Below are 20,663 nucleotides of genomic sequence, written 5' to 3' on the forward strand. Positions count from 1 at the left end.
GTTATGGAGCTTTTCAACATTCAGGGAAGGAGAAAGTTTTAAGAACCGTAAGAGATGGAGATGTTCAATGGAAGACCATAATTCAACACATTTATCTTCTGTTTATCTTTTTGTTCTTGCAGTTCTCCCTGCATGTCATTTTGGAATCACTGCCACAAATAAAAATGTCCATCCACTGAAGGAAACAAAGGTTTTCCAACAGAGAAATTTGCCCACATACCAAGACACGGTGTAAGGGAAGTTCCTACCTCACAAGCTACTGAACTGCATACATGCCTGTCTAAAAAGACAATTTGAAAATCCATCTCTTACTACATTCGGTAACTTGGACATTACAGAAGATAGACACATACATAAAGAGCTTATTAACATGGAAAGGAAAAATGGACCAAGAACCCCTTAAAAGGAGTATGCAACTATACAAACACGTCTTCTCCCTTAACTGTATCGCTTTCTTTAAATGCGGTATTACTTGACCTAGTCTTTGGCTGAATCACACTAAACTTGTTCTCTACGTTTTTCCTAATCATCTGAGAATACCCACTAATGACTACGAAGTACCCAAAAAATTAAAGTTTGCTTTAATGGCATTGCTCTCTACAGTGTTATGTCTGAGGGTCTTTAACGTGCTACACTGCCAATACTGTAATGCTCATCTCCCGATATTTGCAACAAGCAGACCTAGAGGTTAACCCTCTGCAAAAAACTCAGCTCAGACCTGAAGTTCCCCCATGACTGTCACGATGACTTACAATGCTGAAAATTACCGTTTTTCCAAAGTGTTAGCATGATGGGTTTTTTTTCCCCAGAAGCTTAAGAGGAAACAAGCTTTATGTATTTTCCTTATTTACTAAATTCAAAACAGAAATTTCCTAAAACCACGAGGGTCTTTCCAAATTTCAACTGGACCTCAACTTTTTAGCAACTGAGCCGTGCTCACCATAGAGAGATGCTAGCCAAAATAGTTTAGACTTCCCATATTGATTCACATGGCTGCCTTGAGAGGGCAGGAGAAAGCTGACCCAGCACAAAGCAGAGCAGAGGAACACTAACAGTAAGCACAAAGTTTGAACACAAAACTCATTTTGTGCTTTGCCTGATGGGGCAGAAGCATTTTAGAACTGGTACCAGGTCCCCTGAAGCCACAGCTGCAGCCAGAAACTGTCGTACAATCACAAATGTTTAACTCCCTGGCAAAGCAGCAGAACTGTCTGTAGAGACTATGAGAAATGTAGAGACCAAGAGAAATGGGAATTGGTTAGCTTGTATTTGTGGCTTGCTGTATTGCTGTCCCTCAAACACAATGTTCTGCTGGGAGAGGTCTAAGAGACAAGCAACCCAGCTGGTGAAAGAGTTAAAAGGAGCACACTATGTAATCTGAAAGGTCAGTGCATCCCTCCTACTCCTTAGCATAACACAAGTCACAAGCAGACTTAGCAAGTTAAGCAGCAACTGTGGTCCTTTTCTCTCGATCTCTATTGTGGAAAATCAAGGACTGACCTACATTTGGTGTCCCTACACCGCTGTGCAAGGGAAATATTCGTAAAGGAAGCACAACAGGCGTGGTTATAAAAGAAGCTGGCGTTGAAACAGCACATTCTTTCAAGCATACTGATGGAAAAGCTCCCAGGAGCACTGGATGTAGGTACACCACCTGGCAAGCATATGTCATGCCACCCGGAGGAAGGAGAAACGTGAGATCCAACCCAGGATCTTTTTGGTTTCTACAGATGACTGAAGAGCCAAGAGAGCTCAGTCTATCACACACAGTAAGGAGATTAGAATCAAATTAAGGTGACAGCTTAATTACAAACTTCAATTTATTATTTATAATTAGCTGTCAGACTCAACTTTCTTCTGCAAGCATAGATGATGCTCTGCCAGAAGCTGTCCAACCTTACATCAGCCATGCTTAGCTTCACCTAATTTTAAAATACATTCAAAACACTTAAGGCAAGTAACCTGAACTTTGGCAGGATTTAAGTCCCACCATCTCCAGTCTCAGGCGTGTGGCATCCCTAAAACACACATTGTGTCTAAATATAAGTCAAGACATCCTCTTATGTCTGAGATTATAATTTTGGCAATAGACACACGACAGAAATGTGGAGAGGAACCTGCAACCTGCACCTCGGGATATTTTATTGTTAGAATATACCTGGTCTGAGCTATTAGGCCAAGTAGCTAATACTACTCTACATCACCGAGGACGAGGATGTATTGAAGACAAAGGGTGTGCTGCAGGACAGAGATGCCGCTGGTTTTCTGCCAGCTGGCACTCTCCAAGTGACCCCGCAGAGGGGGACAGGCAGCCACGCAGCTGGGAGCAGCACCGGAGCATCCAGGGAGCTGCAGGTTGCTGTGGAAGACAGCAGGATGCATGCCAAGAGATCAGGGATGTTTTGAAAGGAACTCCTTCACTGAAACACTGTTTCCCTAATCAGTTTGGTACAGGAGTGCTTCTGTGCTTTCAAGACCGGCAAAGCAGACAACCGAGGAACTTACACAAATTCCAATTAGGCAAGCTTACTTTAAGGTTATTGCCACCCCTGGCCAGACACACAATTGACCACAAAAGCAAGGCGATTCCCAGTTAATTATGGAACAGCAGCTTTCTCCGGATTGCTCTTGGCTTTGGTTACACCAAGCACACAAGATTTCTGTACTGAGTTTCTGCCATTAAAGTATCATAAAAAGACTTCTTGTAATTAGACACACCTGGTCTTCCATGTATTAGATGGGAGCCACAGCGATGGGCATCTACACACATCCTCACTTTCACAAGTCTTGAGTTATGCTATTTTTAACAGCGGGAGATCCTCAGAATGAGATTCACCCCTTTATTTTCCAGCCTGCTTGCTACTGCCATCCGCACGTGCTGTTCAGCAGCAGAAATACAGTAAGCCTGAGGTATCATTTCTAGAAGTTGTTAAAATGGGGCTGTGCTTTATCAAGGGGATAAATTTACCAAGGAGATTAAAATTAATGACCAAATTATAAGCAATCAGAAGAGTAGCAACTTTGCATCTCCAACCAAAAAGTTGCTTGATGTTTTTCTACAGAGCAAAAAGTCCTCCCATTTTCAAAGGACTCATCAACAAATATCTCATCGGTGCAGCTAATAAAGCCCAGCAATCACTTGACGTTAAGCAATCCAAGTCCTCTCAGCAGACCCACAACCACAACTGCCTCAGCACTGGCCATCCCAATTTCATCTTGAGATTGGTGCTGCGATACAGCGCCTGCAAGATCCTTACCCTACAAACCGTTCCAGATATGTAGGTGTGCCTCAAGGGCATTTCTTCAGCCTTGCAGGGGATTTTGACCATCTTACAGATGCGGAAAAAGTTGCATGGCACCCGTCCTTAATCTTCTGTTGCTGCATGTAAAAACTATCTTCCTGGTTTAGTCTTAAGTAGAGATTTCCTCAGGCTCTTTTGAAACAGAGCCTCTTTGGTCTGAAAAGTACTTGTGATTTGTCTCTACCACACGCCACTTGTGCCCAGAGCTCCTTCCCATTAAATGAAATGGCACTAAAATGCTGCAATGTCCTTAAACAGTGCAGGTAAGATTTTCCCCCTCTGCTCAAGAGGAGCTACATCCACACTCATACAACCATACTTCAGATTCCTAATGCCACACATCACCAAAACACATCATTTCCCTCTACCTGCAGTAGAAGTGGACCAAGCATCGCTAAACATGCCCCAACTTTCTAACATTTAGATTTTAAAAAACAAGATTTGACAGGCACTTCTAAGGAGTTTCAGTCCTGAGTTCGTTTCTCACTTCAAAGTACGTCTTCAAAGCACCAACATATTCTTTCTTTGTAGGCACTAATGAATTTTTAAGTAGTTGGTATTTTGACTGCCATCCAGAATAGTATGTCTTAACCACTGACCAACATTATTATAGCATGTCTACACAAAACCATGCAGGAAAGTTATGCCCAGCTCAAACCTTCTGTTGATTTAAAGCACATTAGGTAAATCTCATTAACTTCCTATGTGAATGAGCTTGCTGAAAGGACTTAAATCCAACTGAATGAGATATTTAACAAAGAAGCTCACAGCTTTCAAGAACTACACGCTTGGTTACTCAAATTATTAAAAAGAGATAATTTGGCTATGAATCTAAACAAAAATATCTTAAATACAAATATTTCCAAGAGACATTGGTCAACATTAATGTGCAAGTTTGGTCAAAAACATTATTTGTCAAGCTGTTCCTTGCTTCTTTTTCACACCATTTTTCTCTCTTTTTATTGTTCCAATAGGCAACAGTTTTGCCAACATTCTGTGTAGTGTGTGCACTACTTTCCATAGGAGATGCACTCAACATGTACAATGATCTGCGTCCTGACGAATATCCTAATGAATGAGCAGGAAAGGGGTATCTGGAAGAAACTGTAAGAATACATTTCAAAGACGTAAGCAAGATCTGACAGATAGTTTTACAGCTTGACACTATATGACTGATATCAAATGACACCTGCAATATTCTCTAGATAGCAATGACAAGATAAATAAAAATGAAATACCGTATCACTGTCCTTTATGAAACATTACTACTTCGTAGTCTTACCTTCAGCAAAGTACACATCCATCCCTGGTTACAGTAGGCATTAATTTGATTTACAATAGCATACAGTCCTTAGAGTCCCCCTGTGAAGCATTAATAATCTAAGAATTCAGAAACTTCCATGTTATTATGGATGTTAATACACAGTTCATTAAGCTCCTTCACAGCACTCAGAAAGCAACCTGAGCACACACTGGATCTTTTCTCAGCTTTCTTTGTACTTCTACTTGGCTCTTTGATGAAAGCTCCTTTTCTCCAAGACCTTCATCACATTAAAACAAAGGTGAAGTTAGAGACTCATCTAGGAAAAATTCCATTTATTAAGCAAACCTGGGTAATGTGCCAAGTTTTTCAACTCTGACTATGAAGCTCCTTTCCAAAGATTTTGACTTTCTTAAGTCTACTTTTGAAACAGATACTCCTTGCTGGAAGAAAGCAATTCAAGTCCAGTAAGCATCATAAAACCAGTAAGTGATTACACACTTTACACAATACACACACACACAGATATATAGTTGTTCTGCTAGGCATAACTTGAAATAATTAAGCTTTTCTCTTCCATTTAACATAACTTATTAAAAAAAGATTGGAATTCAAGTCACTTTCAAATACTGACCAAGATGCTGTACATCTGGGGTCGAGCATTCTTAAAACCTTTTTTTTTTTTAAACTACATAAACATTGTATAATTTCCTCCCATTTTAAATTCAAAGGAAGACCAAGTTTACAGGCAAACAGAAAAGAGGGTAAACACTTCTGAATCCCTCTTTACAGTGATGCTGATATTTTTAAGTGAAAAATTAAGTCTCCAAATCCTGGGTATATTGAAAACTAAGCTATTCAAAACTTGAGTATAACAGGTTTAAGTTTTCTTATATAATAATTCCTACACTACAGCAGCTGAATTCCTGTAATCAACCCCATTAACATTTGGATTCAGAGAAGCCCTTACCTCCAGAAACCCGTACTGACTTCTAGAGACTGTCTCGGCCAACTCCTCCACGGTGTTTCTTCCAGTCTGTGCTCAGTGCAACAGTTCAAGTTGCAAGCCACAGCCTGAAAGGATGCAGGCATCCTGACGGAGGATTTTTATAACCTGGTTGGGCTCACTACATTGTATAACTGTACTTTGCCCAATAAACATCTCTGCACGTTACACAACGGCTGAAACGCAGGAAGACACCACATGGTCATAAACTGTTACTACATGCCTCTGCCATAGTTACGAGAAGTAAGTGAAGGGACAGTATCTCCAAGTAACAGCAGAGTGCGTACACGTCAAACTGAGCAAGGAGGTTCAAGAGTTTTACATAACCTGCAACACTACAGACAGAAACCCCAGCCAGAGCCTCTAAAATCAAGCTGCATAAATATTTACATGCCTGACTCCAGCAGCTGTAATCAGAATTGGGATACTTCTCCACCCATCTCAGTGATGAACAAATGAGCATTACCATAAACCTCAGTTGTGCAACTTGCATGGAAGAATTTTTCTTAGCTATTAGCCAGTTTTCAAGAGCTCCCAGATCTCAAAGTTCTATTCCATAAAACCAGGTTTAACAATCCACAATCTCACCAAGAACTGAGAGCACACAACATATCACGTGCTGGGCTCCTTCACTAATGAAAAAAGCTGCATAAAAGTGATGCTCAGGGCCTCAGAACAAAGTGAGATGGAAAGGGAGGCAGAACATGACTCTTCTTCTCTGCCCGATCTACCTCTTTCTGCATGAGGATGGCACTGTGTCAGTGGCACTACCCTTCTCCTGTGCTCACTCTGAACCTTCTTCCCCACTCTCTGAAGTCTCACGCACGTACACGCACAGCACCATTGCTTCTAAAAGGAAGCAAACAAACACACACTTCGTATTTGCTATGAAGTCCGTATACTGTTTCCTTACCCCAAGAGGGAAGTGATCACGCGGCAACCTCTCCACATACTCCATGTGTGTTGCAGCACTAGTGAGTCACCATCACTTCTACAACTGATGCCATAACTAAAACAAACCAGCAGAAAGCAGCACCCAGCTATGGGACGCTGCCCACCTCCACGTGCAGCCTCCCTGCCACTTCCACCTCCCCAAGAGAAGACCTCTGAGGGCAGCATGAGTTCTCTTTACCTGAAACGCACCTTTTGAACCCAGATTTGTGGAGGCAAAAGACAGGCCAATGGCGCCATCTAGCTCCCTTCTAGTAGGCAAAGCAAGTATTACGCAATTTTAGAAGTTCGTCATCGACTGCCAGAGCTTACTTAATTGTCAAGACCTGAACACTGCTAACATCAGCAGATCAGATACCGGCATGTGCTTGTTCTTTCATTAAAGAATGAAAAATTGATTAGGGCACATTTAATTGAAAGCTGACACTTATTACATGCATTATTTTTTATTCATTTTCTAAGAACACATTAAAGAAAGCCAATTACATCCGATAATAATTTTATGCAGTGTGTGTATATATACATACACACATCTTCCAGCATTTAATCTCCACTGCAAAGAGATGTTGAAAAGTTACCTCCCCTACTGCTCCTGTCCAATTATTAGATTCTTTCCTTTGCCCTTGATTTCCGATTCCCAATGCTTTCACTGACGTTCACCCAAAGCGCAAAACATATGCAAAATCCAATGAAGAGAAAGCTTACAGCCCCTAAGGCAAGCATCACTGTATCTTAAGACCATAAATAAAAGTGCTGCACCACAGGTCCACTAGCTGCCTGTAAGATCGTCCAGGTACAATACTTTTGAGGGATATGCTGGAAATTATTTTAGGTTCAGGGCGTTTGATGTGCTTACAGGGAACTAGAGGACTAAACAATCAATGGCAAGAAAAAAAAATGAAAAAAATAAGTCATTTGCTTTTTGACTCCAATGTCCAGAATTATTTCTTTTAAATAGTTGCAGTAAAAAAAACAAACAAAAAAAACCTCAAATGCTGCTTGCTCTGAATATCAAAGTTTGAAGCATAATTGATTTTAAAGCATAAATGATTTTAAGTACCCAATTAAACAGGACTTGTATATTTACCTAACAATTAAGACTAATCAGTCCAAAGTCCATCATCAGTTAGTAGAGAATTTCATCATTCACAAGATTTGTTTCTGGTTACTGATATTTATACTCAATAATTTAGTTCAAACAAACCGCCTACTAATCTGGAGGCCTTCACTCAAAGCTCAGTTTCCATGATCCACAGTGCCGGACAGCTGTAATTGCAGGCTGTTTGCTTGAAATTGCTTGCAGTGAATAGGTACTTAATCACTGTTATAGTTGAGATGAATGTTAATTTGACATGTAACTCTTACAACTACCATTTCAAAACAGCAGAATATTTTACAGTGCACCTTCAAACTCTGTAACACTGTAAAAGGCAGAAGGGAATAAACTGACAAGAACAGAAACAGGGAACATTATGCCATCTTGCAGCGTTCTTAATCTCCTGGTTCATGCTACCCGGAACAAGAAGAATCTACAAGACCAACTCGCTCTCCAGCTGGGTTAAACCCCAGCTGACCCGCTATGCCTGCTGCAGGCGTGCGAGCAGGGGTATCAGAGGTTCACTTTACTTACCGCACTCCAAACCCAGTGGGAAGCTTTACGTATGGCTGCACTTTACTGATGGAAGCGAAATCACAGTAGACAATTTACATTCTGCTTCTCCAGTGTAGGAAGCAGACCGTAGCAATGATCCTACATAGCTAGTCACCACTCGTATGCCCTACTTAATATTTGAAGCTTAAACCGACAGGAGCACTTCTCTTGCTTGAGGATGTTTACTCTGAGGTGGAGTTCACTCCTAATTATTCTCACAAAATCCAATTTTGTGCCCCTTCATCACTTATATAGTGCTCAGTTTAAGCGTGAAACAAATACTTCAGAGAGCTATAGTCAAATTACAAATGCATGGTGTTAGGCACACGTTGGTAAACTAACTGACAATTTACAGGCAACATTCTAAGCTAAAATATTTATTCTGAGGACATCCTCCCCAGTTTTGCTGCACACAGTTAGGCCAAAATTCTCCTTTGAAGTTATCTGTTTCCACTGTACTGAAAACAGTCTCCTGTGTATAGGGATGGAGCGCAATGGTGAACTGAAATGACCAAAACTGATAACAATATGACCCAGTGACGACAAACAGTTGGTAACTAAATCATCCCTTTGAACCTTCAGATAGTGCCAGGTAATAACAAGAAAAACAAGCAACATAAAAGGCAAGTCTGATGCAATCACTGAAAACTGTTAAGAAGTTCTGTTCCACAATTTATTAAAAAAAAACAAAAAACAAAAAACAAAAACTGTTTCAGCAGAACAGGTGCCTCACAAATATTCTGCTGTTGGAATATGGAATACCCCCTTCTCAGCACAACGCTGTCAGGAAGAGACATCTCTGCAAGAAAATCCTGTTGCATCAGAAGGATGATGTAAAGGATGCCTCATTTATGATGGCCAAATAATAGCTCAGCTACATTTTTTTTTTGTAATTCTTCCAATCTAAGTTTTCTTCCTACCAAAACCGTAACAAGTATGTAACCTTTTATGGCAGTGAAGAGATTCAATTTATAGAGCGGACTCCCATGAACATCTCCTACAAGATACTTAACATAATACAGCACACGCAAGACAACAGCATGACATATTAGTAAACAGATGCGCTTCCACCCACAATTTTGAACAGCAGAAAGACCAAGCTGTTAAATCTGATTCTAGAGACATTCATGAATCCACTGAAATTCCTTGAAAAAGCATTTACCAGAAGACACACTTGAATATGAAAACATCTACACTTCCCCTCCCTAATGTTGTATCAAAAATACGCAACGACCTACCAAAACTACTTTGAAAGCTTGTATTTAATTCAATGAGCGATGCGTAGCCCTGGGCACTACCTACATGTACCCCTTGTACACGACTCAACTCACCAAAATGCACATCTCTCTTCATCTAACAGAAATGATACCTAGAAGCAGCCCATGGTAAGTGAATTCCACTTTTCCAGTTGAAGAACACAATGCTTAGTGCTTTTTTTTTTTTCCTTCTTCAACCCTGAATTCAGTTACAAGCTGTATTACAGTGTTTCTTAGAATTTTTCCTGCAATCGCTTTCTTCCTTTAATACTTTAAGAAAAATCTAGGATCTGAGAAGTAAGTCAAGGTAGACCTATGCTACTTCTACATAGAAAAAAAAGTGATTACAAGACGGAAATGCCTTTTAAAATACCTACAGTTGATTTCTGTTCAAGAAATAAGAAATCATTTTCAAGCTAAAACAACAACAAAAGAGCAGTGAGGCCAAAGCCATATACCCCCAAGGCACAGATCAAAGCACTGCAAAAATTAATGGAGAAAGAATGTGCTGTTGTATCCATCGTGTCCATAAACTAAGTCAGACAGCTACATCTTTCCTGGACCTCCAGGTATGTCTGCAATTAATGGCAGTCCAAGCGCAAATCATTTTTCTTTAAGGACTGACAAAAGTGAAACCAGTTCGTTGGTCAACACAGCACCAGAGCAGGTTGCTGTCTGCAACCCTTAGAGCATCGTTGGCTTCAAGTATTCCCAAGATGCCCAGCAAAACATCGTCAACATATGCCAAGAAGCCAGTACACAGACCAAACTCAAGTACACAGTCACTCAGCCAAGGCAACAACACAGAGCTACTAAGCCCGGATATCTAATAAGCCTGAAGCTAACAAGCTGCAAACTGGAAGCTTACAATTACACTTCACACCAGCACCTTCAGCCTCCCCGCTTCTCAGAGGTGACACCACAGGAAGACATCCAAGGTGCCCTCATGGGTTCCAGCCGCAGCTAACAAGCAAAAGCCAACAATCAGCCCAACGGCTCCAACCCTTTCAATGCTGCAGATCACAAAACGCAGCAGCTCTGCAAACAGACATACTAAGTCTAGACTTGAAACACCTGATGCTGGATCCGCTGAAGTTGCGATTTTGTCATTTGTTGGCATTACCATGGCATTATTTTGCTGTTACCCTCTAGTTAGCCCACTCATAGTTTAGCTTATCCATCTTATTTTTTTGACTGCACATGGTTTCAGAAGTGCAGGCTATGCTTCTTCAAAGAAGGAAACAGACTGCTCTGAGTACAGGCTATGCAAAGAACGTGGAAAGTTCCATCCTTCAGTTGAAGTTGCTGTTATTTTCATTTTCTAAAGGCAAACCACGTCTATACAAAAAACATCTTCACAGTTTTTAATTCAATACACTTTGCTCAGATGCCCAGAAATCTACCTGCACTAAAGACCGACCAGCCAGGTTGAAAACTTTAGCTGTGAAATTAAATATCTTAAAATCGGGAGAAAACAGCAGATAGCCATACTGGTGTTCAGTTATTCTGGTTTCTCGTTCATGGTTCAGTAAGCAAATGACAAATGCAGCTTCACTGCACTGCCCAATTGCTCCAGCAGCTGCAGCTCCTCCTCCCACCAATCCTGACCTCCTCCATCTGAAATGAAAAAGCCCTTTTAATCCTCAAAGCATGGGCACAAGTCAATCTCAAACTTAGCACACTTTTTAATTTTCTTTTTAATTATCCAGTTGGGAGAATTATGCCCTCCTTGCTCAGTGACCTTTCATTCCTTCAAGATTATTTCAAGAAATCTTTCCTGGGAATAATCAGCAAATTTATACCACTTGCAGGGAAAACGTTTCTAGGCATCCAAGCAGTGAGAGGAGAGAGAGCATGATTTTTCACGTGCTTTTGAGCAGGCAGCTTTTACCAGGTTACAAAGTACTCTCTGCTCTGTAGGCCAAGTATTTTCTGGCCTCACACTGGTGACTGCTCCAAGTACAACTTTGACACATCTAACCAAACACCTTCCCAGAAGTCAGTCATCACCATGCTGAGATTCAGAGTCCTCAAGCCCCCACCTATGTGGAGACAAACCTAGAACAACAGAATTTCCTTCTGCTGAACTGGCAGAAGACGATGCAGAAGCTGACTGTCTATTGCTGCAGAGATTTTAATACCAATGATTGCGGACCAAATGTTGGTCCCGTGAGCTTTGGTCTCAAATCAGAGCTCGGCTTGCCATAGTCAGAGCCACAGGGATAAATCAAGTCATTACCGCCATTGATGATTTTTAAGTTACGCCAGCACTACTTACTCTCTGCCCACACACTAAACAACTGTATGCAACCCTGCATTTCATTCCCACACCAATTACTGATTTATTAATTTCACAACAAGCCTGGAAGTGTTTGTACAGACAGGCTTGCATTTAACCAGACCTGCTGGTTAACTTCCCGTACTCATCTTTCAGGCAGATTAGGGTGAAAATGCACACGTGCCCAGCAGTCCTGACCCACTTCTGTATGAACGTGCATTAGTAGATCACGCCTGGCCTGAGAAGTCGACGTGCCATCGCCAGTTCAGTCCTCTTACTCCACAGGGACAATCAGCAGAGAGCGGAGGTAAGCAGCACCTGTTGAAAGGCAGCTGGCGTCTAACCTGCATGGCATTTAGCACGTTAGCATGGAGAGACTCATGATGCAACTTAGTACAATTGCTTTGAATATTTTTCTCCATATGTAAGCAGTTAATTAAGAATATTCTCATATATATTCGATGTATTAAATATCCCTTCAGCAACAATGCGTAAGAACAAAAAGTGAATTCTTCTCCAACTGAAGTGACAGGAATAGCACGTTCCACTTTACACTGTACTGACCGCTCAGGAAAAGCGCAAAAAATGTAATATTCTGACAGAGTTCATGTTTCTTATAATAGTATTCATGTCAAGTATTGTTTATTGAAAGATTCTTTTCAGCAAGACATGCTTTTTATGAAAAGTATTTTGGCAATATTTAATGTAATACTTTTTTGTGATTTTTACTGCCAAAACTATCCCCCCCCCCCTTTTTTTTTTTTAAAGCAAGCATACTGTGACGTTAATATAGCACTCTACTGGTTTCTTCTTTGGGGGGCTTTTTTTTTTTCCCAGATGTCTGCATAGCACTACTTAAAAAAAATCACAATTATTCTTACTTAATTGGCATCACTTAAAATGCAAGAAGTCTTTGCAGCTACTATTTGGAATAATATAATTTAGTCATACATTTTGCCCTCAAACAAAATTTTCCATTTGAATAATTAAGAGGAGAAAAGGCCAATACAGATAGAGTCTCCTTTGAAGATACCCACATGCTGTGCTCTCTCCATAATAAACCTATTACCTGCCATTCAACAAAACATTATCTGTCACAACAGCACCCAGAACAAAAACACTAATTAGACTCGGGTCTTAACGCACTCAGCGTACTGTCCTGCAGTCTAGGATTCAGCAGGTTTAGGAAGCAAGAACAGTGCACAGAAGCGAGATTTAAAACTGAGCTAACACTAATGGCAAAATCTTTACCAAAACAGAACAGTCAAAAAAAGGCAAGGCCAGATATTCTTTGGGTTTAGACTCATTTATACTAAAAAACTCAACAGAAGGCTTAATTGATACTTTTGCTTGATTCAGTTGTGCCTTATTAGGCATCTTCATGAAAAGCATTAAATTTTTTTTGATCCCTTCCAAAGAGGAAGGCTCATTAGCAATGGATGTTTACAAGGCCCCTGGGCTGAAGATTATCAGAGTTCTTCCCCTTCTGCAGAAGGAGCTCTTCAGACCTATGTTTTTATGAGAAGGATCACACGGCGCCTCAGAAAGAGCTCAGGTTACCAAACTCTTCTCCCCATAAAGATGGGCAATGGAAACCGCAGCTCACTGCAAAGCCCAACCCCGAGTTCATAGACCTTAGACCTTGGTCTACTTCAAGTGGAGGGGCCAGGCAACACGAGATTATTACTTATACCGAGCCAGATTTGCTGATTCCTATGGTCTGAAATAAATACACTGCAAATTGAGCAGTTCTCATTCATTTTTCACTTTCTAGCTAGAACAGATAAATAGATATACTATCTTACTACAACAAAAACAGACCGCTTGGCTATTAAAAAGAAAAATAATTATCCCAGCATATTATTTTTTTTGCTTGTGTTGTAAAAGGCATCTACAGGCAAGTTAAAATAAGCTACATATAACCAACAAGCGTCTAACAGTCTGAGTACACCAGAGGACAGTCCTGTAGAATTACACTGATAACTGTAATGGTCAGCATAAACTCATGGTATGCCACATGCTTTTTGTCAGTCTGAATCCCAATTACTCCTTTGGTTTAGCATGCATGCAATAAAACGCTCAACAGGAAAAGGTGCTCGTTAAGCCTTTATCAAAAACTCTGTTACAATACAATCAAGCAAATGCTTCTTGAATTAGGAACATCTACCTCAACTTTCAGAAACATTTCATTTTCAATAAAAAAAATGAAAAAAATGTTGTAACTTGTGAAACAGCTTGTGTTTCAAAATATACCAAGGACAATATTTCTCATCAGCACCAAAAGAAAGGATGTGTTTTCTTAGCTCAGGTGTGGCAAGGCTCTGAATACAGGCATCTCCCCACAAAGGGGGAGTAATACACACAGCAAAAACTGTAGAACTCAAGATTTTTCCTGCCACAAGCACTCCACTGAAAGTCAAATCTTATTACAACAAAGCCAAATAAACACCATCAACTCTGGGACATTTTAGTTTTATTTAGCACACACAGTAAGAGGCTGCTAGCTTTGTGGTGCAGCATTTTATATCCATTCCAAGCTTGTAAATCAAGTGCAAGTCATGACATGGAGTCACGTTACCATTTTTCTTAAATAATCTGTACGACCTTGAATACCAATGAGAATACATAAATAGGCACCTTTTTTCCATAACAAAACAGAAACACTGAATTACATGCCAAAATTCAAGATGATATGGGTAAGTAATAAAAGGAACAGGGCCAGAAAACAGAAGCCTGCAAAATCACTACTTTTTGTGCTAGAAAACCACAAGCATCATACAGATGTGCTTCACAGGAGACTCAAGCAGTCAGATTTGCAGCATCTTCCTCCCACTATTAATACTGGATCAGCAGTGACTTTCAGAGCACGGAAAGACTGGGGTAAATTCACTAACAGCACGTTAACCACCTCATCATATAAACACAGCTAAGAGCACACTCAGTACGCTCAGCATTTCAGGTGCCTTTCTCTTAAAGTTTCCAAACTGTCCTTTATTCTCTTAACTTTTATAATCTTACACGCACATTAATAGCCAGCATACCACTAAAACAGGGCTTATTGCCCCAGGCTGCTATTTCATGGCCATGCAACAAATAAGAGTAAACCCAATTAAAATGCCTACTTTTAGAGCCCGAACTTACTCAAGGCATCGATACACGAGGTTAATGCCTAGGAATGCAAGTGCACAGAAACTTCCTAAAGTTGCTTTTTTACTTCTCTGCTATGACAGCATTCCTGTCTACAACGCATTCTCAAAATGCTTCAGCCAACTGTTCAAATGACTGCAATAATTTGATTTAAAAATAAATTCAGACAACAAATATGGGGGACATGCAGCCATTTGTGAGTCATTAGATTTCAAAACAGTCAAACACAGAGCCACGGTGAGTCAATCTCTCCTTCACCATTTATACTAATTTGAGTCCATACTTCAAGCAATTTCAATCAAAAGCAAGCATAATAGAAACAATGCTAAATTAACAGACCCTTTAGTCACAAAGGAATAACAGGCAAACACCTGTTAAATCCACACATTATTATTATATACAAGTATGCACACACACACACACACGTAAATAAATTCCAGTGTTGCCTTTATACTGCACAGCCTAAAAGTTCAAAAATACTTACAGGTACCGTGCTGCTCCTTGGAGCTCCTCAAACACACTTACAAGTGGACTAATCTGCTCCCATCTGCTCCTAAAAATACAACTATCAGACAGAGCTCATCTTCTCTGGCATTTCGCTGACGCAAGTACAAGACCAAAACATCACTCATTCAGAGAAGAAAGATATACTGGTCTCCATAATACACAAGATAAAAATCAGCTATATCATCACGTTAAGGTGCACACGACTCAGTCTTACCAATGCAATATATGGCAATTTTCTCGCATAGTTAATGATGTAGATTTTAGCAGAAGGGAAAAACAAAACAAAACAAAAACTCTGGCTGCCTGAATGCAGTAAAAAGAAGTTCAAGAAGCTCCCTTTCACCTGAATAGGACAGCTTTTTTCTTTTTTGAAGCATAAGAGAGAAGAAATTTCATTTTTTCCCCTCCTGGCCTCCGTAACTTCCACTTTACTGTTCTCGCCCGAAAACTGAGACACAAGGAGATTCAGACCATTGAATCTGTAATTATAAATCTGTGCAATTGTAGTTTAACACTACCTCAAACCCAGCCATTCCTCCACAAATGATACAATTAAGGAATGAGATAGGAAGAAATGGTATTTCAGTACTCTCTTGCTGCACAGGTTGAAGACGACCACACTTGGGTTTTGGGTCATCCTTCTCCAAACCCAGAGTTTGAAAACTGTTCAGCCCAACGCTGCACTGGGGCCACAGGCCCAGGCTGCACAGAGCTGTGAGAAAAAGTTTTTGAAAAAATTCACACCTAGATTCATTTCTAATAGAAGAACATGCAAATAACTGACATTTCCTTCCCAATACCTGAAAATGGCTGACTATCAGACTTTTCTTTTCACAATAGACGTTGTCATCAGACCAATAATAACAAACAGAAATATTTAGCTGTAATATGCTAATAAGAAAATATGCTCGCCAGTACTGACAGAAGTATTATGTGCAGTATCACGAAGTTAGCACAATGTCTTAATGCACCTCACCCCTGGGAATCGCTAGGGAACATGGCAAATAGCTTTCATTTTAAATGATTTATTTTATCCCTGTCTTATACTCCATCATGCTGCACATCTCTTTACTCATCTTGACTGTCAATATTTTCTTCCTGCAACTTTTAAGTAAAATAAAACACTGTAACTGCTGTCAGACCATTTCATGACCACTAAGGCTTCAGAATAAGAGTACCTGATACAAATAAATTTTTCAGCAATACATAAACCATCATCTTCAATGGAAGAAAAAAACATTTTGCACAGCTCTCTGCATTTTCTTTTCGTACCATAAGGATAAATGTCTAAGGAAGTGTTTGAAAGTAAGACAAATCCATTGAAGGAATAGCTCCAGAGAATCTTTTTGGTCTTGGGTTTTCCCACTATTTTTCTTATGTCATTCACACAAAGATACCAGCAGCACAGCTACAGCAGAATAAATTCTTCCAAAATCACCTTGCATAGGACACTGCAATGAACTGGAATAGCTCACAAGGGCGTGCCAGTTTACTTCCCCTGTACACACGAGGATCAGACAAGGTTAACTGTAATTCAGATTAGGTCATTAGAGAAGTTTACCAGACACTTCTTCAGGAATCCACACTAAAGATGAGTGAAGTTGCCACCATTTAGCTTTGAACAACCTACGCAGCACCCAAAGCCACACTCCACAGCACAGTAAGAGTCCTTTCTATTGAGGAAGTTGACAGTTTTGGCTATATTAGGGAAGAAAGAAAAAAAAAAATTCTCAAAGATTCTCAAAGAACAAAAACCCCAACAGTTCTTATTTTAAAACGTTGAAATAGTATCTGTACACAAATGCAGCATCTTCTACAGAGTCTCTGAAACACATACGGGGAAAACACAGTCATACCACTGCCTGTTAGGATTGGTTTCCCTCCTCACCCTCCCACCCCAAACACTGCCAGTACCTTAAACTTCCCCTTGAAGAAAAGCCTCCAGACTAGCGATACCAACAAAGATACAACTTTTATTTCTCTACTGGAATTTAACTCCCTGTTAGCTTCAAAAAAAGAAAACAAATTCTCATATTAGCAGTCTTAAAAAAAATAAATAAAAACCAGACAGTATGGAACAGGTAAAAATTCTCCATGCACATCTGGCTTCAACATAAAAATAAGCTTCTGTGGGCTAACCCAAAAAAGCTCCTCAGCCTCACTGCCTCAGTGTCCATCTGTCCAGTGGTACCAGCAGCACCACAGGGTCATGGCACAGCTGGCAGCACACAGCCCGTGATGGATGAAGGCTGCTTAAATTGGCGCTGTCACCAGAGAAAACATTCATCAACCTGCAGCTCAAATTACTCCATTTGAAAGCCGCTTTTCCTTTAGATTTGTTTCCCTACTGAAGATGCAGAACAGACATTCACAGAGCCTAATTTCCATCTAGCTCTCTTTATATCTAACTCAACGTGAGGGCCTGATGCCTTGAGAAAACACGCACTGAATCTAAGCCTAGCTAGAAGTAGGGTTTAGAGACAAGTGACAGATTGGGATGGATTTTAAACCATACGAACTTGGTTTCTTAAGGAACAGCAGGAACCCAACCGGCCCAAGAGAATCGAAGCTCTTAGCCCCTTCCTTTATCCCCAGGGCTCTGACAAAGACATTTTCAACTCTAATTCGCATCTCTCCTGAAGCCAAAGGCTTGTTTAAATCCATGATAAAAATCTCAGGGCTTGTTTAACCTCATTGCCAGCCTTTGGTTGAATTTCTTCCAGTGCAGCTCTAGGTTAATACTGCTCTAATTTCAAGTTGTCTGGATCATGACTTAAAGCTAGGAGTAGGGTTGCAAGAGCTCATCAACTACTAATCCAATTGTTCTACATTTCCCAAGGATTATTTTCCAGTTTACTAATCTGAGCTACTTGCTGCAATAATCCTTTACCTATAAAGGAATCACCAGGCAGATCAAGGTGTGCAGCCTGAGTCTCACTCTGGCAACGTGCAGCACATCAGCAGCTAATTGCTCAAGTATTTGTTCTGCTTCTCCGCTAGGTTTTACAGCTTGCATCAAACTCCAGGTGCCAGTAAAACCACTATCCAAACCAGCTCATTTTTTAAGCTTAAACTGGGTAATTTAAAGCACACTCAAGAATGGCAACGCCATGCTGCAATCTCAGAACAGAGGATACACAAGCATATTAAACTCCCCATGAAAACTGAGCATTTTGTATTTTTATTTTAGCTGGTCAAGTTCAACACCGAGCCTAGTGTTTACCTGGCACTGAACTCATACTAACAGGTATGAGCAAGCAATAAGATGGTAATAATTATCATGTAAAGTCTTCACCTTGTCTTAAATACATCTGGGGATTTCTCTTTCCTGCCAGAATTTTCTATGGGCTCTGCTGGAAGCTCTCTGCCAGGATCAGCCCCACGTCATCACCCACCTACAGGGCAGTCTGGGATATGTGAAGAACAGACCCCAACCTGTGTTAAGTATCTGTCTTCTGTATCTACAAAATGACAACGATGGCTTCAAAATGAAGGGACAAGAACGAAAGTGCATACGAGTCTCTGCCTACATGCTCATCTTTTATGAAAAAGCAAAACCTGCCAGTGACAGAAATGCACAATGCAGATATTTATAAATTATCAGTTAATTAATGAAACCTAATCAGAGGCTTTCAACAAGCTTTGTTTGGGCATTTTTCCGTATTGCCTACATCACTTGGTTCTGCCAAAAACATACCTTAAGACAAAAGAAAACTGCACGATGCTGAACAGGGCTCACAAGTCAAAAGCAACAAATAGAAATACATACTGCCAGGATCTGCACGGGGAAAAAATAAAAATAAAATAAAAAGAAGAACAACACACACAGCCACACAGCCCCCAAATAAATTAAAAGAATAATAATAATAAAAAAAAAAACCTCAAAGTATATCACGAGAACGGGATCAGACAAGAAAGAGAGAGCCCACCCCTTCAGGATCAGGGGAGAATTAACCTGCATTTCTTTACCCCGTTTACAAGCCGCCGGCTCTACCACACGTTATGTTTTAAATAGAAGAAATTTCCACATGCGACGACCGCCGAGGAACGGCGAAGGCAGCCCCGAGCCCCCAGCCGTGCGCCCGCCCGGCGGGCAGGTGGCTCCCACCGCAGGTGCCCACCTCAGGCGTTCGCCGCCCCCTCGCAGCCGCGGCCGCCCAGGCCGTGCCACCAGGTAGGGGCCCCTCCGCCCCGGCCCCGCACGGGCTGGAGGCAGGGAACGCAGCCAGGGAGAATATGGAGGGGCTGAACGCAGAAAAGGAAGGACGGAGGAGAGGGGGGCGCGGATGGCACGGGAGGGGGCAGGAGCTGCCAGGCCAAGGTGAACCGCAGCCCGGCAACATGGTGGAGGCTGCCGGGAAGCCCCTCGCCGGCAGAAGGGAAGAGGCGAGCCTCGGCAGGGCGGCGGGAGAGCAGGTGAAGCCCGCGGAGAGGATGCGAGGGGATGTTATGGCAGCCCTCCGGCAGGCGACCGGGATGGAGGTGACAGCGGACGGCAGGCGAGAGCGCTGACCACGGCGCGGCTGAGGAGAAGGCGCCATGGGGGAGGCGCCCGCGGGGCTGCTCCCTCGGGCCGGCCGGCAGCGCCTTGCCCGCGGGAGGAGGAGGAGGACGGGCTCACCTGCCATAGCTGACGGCAATGGCGCTGACGGCTGCTGCGGCGGCTCCGCCGGACCCCGCTCCGCTCGGTCGGCAGCGGCGAGTGCGGCGGGGCCGGGGCCGCCCCGACAGGCAGAGCACGGGGCGGGCCGGGCCCCGCTCCGCCCCCGACAAGATGGCGCCGGACGCTCCTCTGCCTTCCTCCCCTGAGGGCTCGGCTGCTGGGGCGGCTCAGGGGCGGCGGGGCAGCGGCCGGCACGGGAGGGTGGGCCGGGCCGCGCCATGAGGTGGGCTCCCGACCCCGCAACGAGGCGAGACGGGGCTCACCGGGGCGCATCGCTAGGGCTGGGGGGGGGAGGAGGAGGGGGGGGTCTCTCCCGAGCGCCCAGGAAAATGGCGCTCGTGTGGTGTCAGTGCAGGCTGCAGTTAGCCCTTGCCTTTGGGGTGAGGGGAGGGATTAATTTAAATGAAATAATAATAATCCAACTTTTATAACAGGAGAATGAAGAGAAGGCAGCCAAGGAAGTGGAGACCCCCAAAATAAGATGCCTCCACCACACACATATATCTGTCTTTTCTCAGATTTTTCAGAATTTTCAGCCTGGGGAGAGATGGGACGTGTCAGACGTGCAGCAGATTGAACCCCAGTGCAGAGAGCTGGGTGTTTCAGCCCCATGGCAGACACCTGCTGCTTCGATGCCCCAC

The 20,663-nt window shown here is 42.1% G+C and overlaps 1 protein-coding gene across 4 annotated transcripts in view; it reads right to left on the reverse strand.

Moving 5' to 3' along the window:
• The window catches only part of SLC23A2 (solute carrier family 23 member 2), a 58,251-nt gene extending 38,159 nt beyond the window's left edge, over positions 1-20,092 (reverse strand). Inside the window, exons 1-2 of one of the 4 annotated variants that reach the window (XM_050715804.1) lie at positions 19,981-20,016; positions 19,057-19,137 (exon numbers count right to left, since the gene is read on the reverse strand). The gene's annotated coding sequence lies outside the window, so the exon portion shown is untranslated. Of the gene's footprint in view, positions 1-5,533; positions 5,703-19,056; positions 19,138-19,980 lie in introns of those variants that run through there. The other 3 variants (XM_035568788.2, XM_050715806.1, XM_050715805.1) reach the window with 3 other exon arrangements.
• Between the last annotated feature and the right edge of the window lie 571 nt (positions 20,093-20,663).

Source organism: Cygnus atratus, chromosome 27, assembly GCF_013377495.2.
Source record: "Cygnus atratus isolate AKBS03 ecotype Queensland, Australia chromosome 27, CAtr_DNAZoo_HiC_assembly, whole genome shotgun sequence".
NCBI classification, from domain to species: domain Eukaryota; kingdom Metazoa; phylum Chordata; class Aves; order Anseriformes; family Anatidae; genus Cygnus; species Cygnus atratus.